The following is a 3,430-nucleotide window of genomic DNA, read 5'->3' on the forward strand; positions in this document are numbered from 1 at the left end:
ACTTATAGTCCGGTGCGGCTTATATGCTAATGTTAGCGGGTTTTTTTTTTTTTTTTAAAAAGGCAGGTGCTGCTTATAGTCCAAAAATACGGTACTGTTTTCAAACGAATCTCCCTCTGATGCACAGATCTTTATGGTGGAAGCTTTAGGACCTGCTGTTATTGACACTGCCTGTACAAGAACCGTCTGTGGAGAAAAATGGCTTGCAGATTATGTAAGTGGGCTACCTCAGAAAGAGTTAATAAAAATAAAAGATGAAAAGAGTGTAAAACCTTTCCGGTTTGGGGATGGAAAAATTGTGCAGTCCACAAGAAAAGTGATTTTACCGGCAAAAGTTGGAGAAACTACATGCAAAATAGAGACAGAAGTACTTCCAGCAGATATACCGATGCTTTTGAGCAAAACTTCATTGAAGAAAGCTAGTGCAGTTTTGGACATTGCTCAAGACAAGGCAACAATGTTTAACAAACCTGTAAAACTTGAACTGACATCTTCTGGACATTATTGTGTGAACTTGAGAAAGGAAAGGAACACAAGTGGAAGCCAGATAAAAAAAATGATGGATTAGATGATGACGATGAAATACTCCTTGTGATAGAAAACATGACAACAAATGAAAAAAAAAAAAACAGTACTGCTAAAATTACATAAAAAATTTGGACATGCCCCTGTTGACAGACTGCAAAAACTCTTGTCTTGCTCAGGTAACAGTGATGATGAAAGCATCACAATCCTGAAGGACATTGTAAAAACATGTGAAATATGCATCAGATACAGTAAGCCAAAACACAAACCCGCAGTGGGTTTACCCATGGCTTCAACATATAATGAAACTGTAGCTGTGGACTTGCATGAGCTTGAACCAGGAATATGGTATCTACATGCGATTGACCATCTCACAAGGTTCAGTGCAGGAAGTATAATCACCACAAAAAGACCCAAAGAGATTGTGAAGCACTTTATTCACTGCTGGATAAGCATTCATGGTCCACCACGAAAATTATTCAGCGACAATGGAGGTGAATTTAATAACGAAGAAATAAGAGAGATGGCTGAACATTTTAACATTGAGATTAAAACCACTGCAGGATACAGTCCATGGAGCAATGGTCTCCTTGAAAGACACAATCAGATCCTCATGGTAATCTTGCTTAAGGTAAAGAGAGACAACAAATGTGACTGGAAAATGGCTTTGGACTGGGCTTTGATGGCCAAAAACCGCATGCACAATGTACACGGCTACAGCCCCTATCAACTTGTCTTTGGACAAAACTCAAATCTGCCTTCAATCCTCACTGATAGACCTCCAGCTTTGGAAACTGATGTCAACACATGGATGGGTCACCACAGTGGAGCACTGCATGCCATGAGAAAAGCCTTTGCTGAGGCTGAATCCTCTGATAGGATCCGAAGAGCCCTTCGTAAACAGCTGTGGTCCACTGATGAAAAACATACAACAGGAGGAAAAGTCTATCATAAGAGGACAGACTGTCATGAGTGGAAAGGTCCAGGTGTGGTCATTGGCCAAGATGGTGTAATAATTTTTGTCAGGCATGGTGGAACATATATGTCAGAGTACACCAGACTAAGCTAAGAAAAGTAAATCCAGAACAGAAAAACCTGGAAGAAGCTGAAAAGGAAAATCCCATTAAAACAAATGAAAATCCTTTTAAGACACCAGCAGCGATATTTGATGAGGAACACAATYATGGTGAAAGTGAACATGAGATGATATCAACAAACGAAGAACCACTTGATGCTGAAAAAACCTGTGAGCCCCCCTGTGATTCTATGCAACATGAAGAGGGTGATCACCTACTGGAACATTCAACAACAGTCAGCTAAGGACTGAAACTGAAAGCAGGACAAGTTGTTAAAAGCACAGATAAAGAAACAGGTNAAATAAAAGATGAAAAGAGTGCAAAACCTTTCCGGTTTGGGGATGGAAAAATTGTGCAGTCCACAAGAAAAGTGATTTTACCGGCAAAAGTTGGAGAAACTACATGCAAAATAGAGACAGAAGTAGTTCCAGCAGATATACCGATGCTTTTGAGCAAAACTTCATTGAAAAGAGCTAGTCCATTTTGGACATTGCTCAAGACAAGGCAACAATGTTTAACAAACCTGTAAAACTTGAACTGACATCTTCTGGACATTATTGTGTGAACTTGAGAAAGGAAAGGAACACAAGTGGAAGCCAGATAAAAAATGATGGATTAGATGATGAAGATGAAATACTCCTTGTGATAGAAAACATGACAACAAATGACAAAAAAAAAACAGTACTGCTAAAGTTACATAAACAATTTGGACATGCCTCTGTTGACAGACTGCAAAAACTCTTGTCTTGCTCAGGTAACAGTGATGATGAAAGCATCATAATCCTGAAGGACATTGTAAAAACATGTGAAATATGCATCAGATACAGTAAGCCAAAACACAAACCCGCAGTGGGTTTACCCATGGCTTCAACATATAATGAAACTGTAGCTGTGGACTTGCATGAGCTTGAACCAGGAATATGGTATCTACATGCGATTGACCATTTCACAAGGTTCAGTGCAGGAAGTATAATCACCACAAAAAGACCCAAAGAGATTGTGAAGCACTTTATTCACTGCTGGATAAGCGTTCATGGTCCACCACGAAAATTATTCAGCGACAATGGAGGTGAATTTAATAATGAAGAAATAAGAGAGATGGCTGAACATTTTAACATTGAGATTAAAACCACTGCAGGATACAGTCCATGGAGCAATGGTCTCCTTGAAAGACACAATCAGATCCTCACGGAAATCTTGCTTAAGGTAAAGAGAGACAACAAATGTGACTGGAAAATGGCTTTGGACTGGGCTTTGATGGCCAAAAACTGCATGCACAATGTACACGGCAACAGCCCCTATCAACTTGTCTTTGGACAAAACTAAAATCTGCCTTCAGTCCTCACTGATAGACCTCCAGCTTTGGAAACTGATGTCAACACATGGATGGGTCACCACAATGGAACACTGCATGCCATGAGAAAAGCCTTTGCTGAGGCTGAATCCTCTGATAGGATCCGAAGAGACCTTCGTAAACAGCTGTGGTCCACTGATGAAAAACATACAACCGGAGAAAAAGTCTATCATAAGAGGACAGACTGTCATGAGTGGAAAGGTCCAGGTGTGATCATTGGCCAAGATAGTGTCATTAATTTTTGTCAGGCATGGTGGAACATACAGTGGGTAAAATAAGTATTGAACACATCACCATTTTTCTCAGTAAATATATTACTAGAGGTGTTAAAGACATGAAATTTTCACCAGATGTCAATAACAACCCAAATGAGCCATACATACAAAGAAATCAAACCATGCATGTCCAGAAATGAAGTTATTTGTAATAATGTGGAATGGCACAAGGAAAATGTATTGAACACGCTTACTGAAAT

This window comes from Austrofundulus limnaeus, unplaced genomic scaffold (assembly GCF_001266775.1).
Source record: "Austrofundulus limnaeus strain Quisiro unplaced genomic scaffold, Austrofundulus_limnaeus-1.0 Scaffold495, whole genome shotgun sequence".
NCBI lineage: Eukaryota > Metazoa > Chordata > Actinopteri > Cyprinodontiformes > Rivulidae > Austrofundulus > Austrofundulus limnaeus.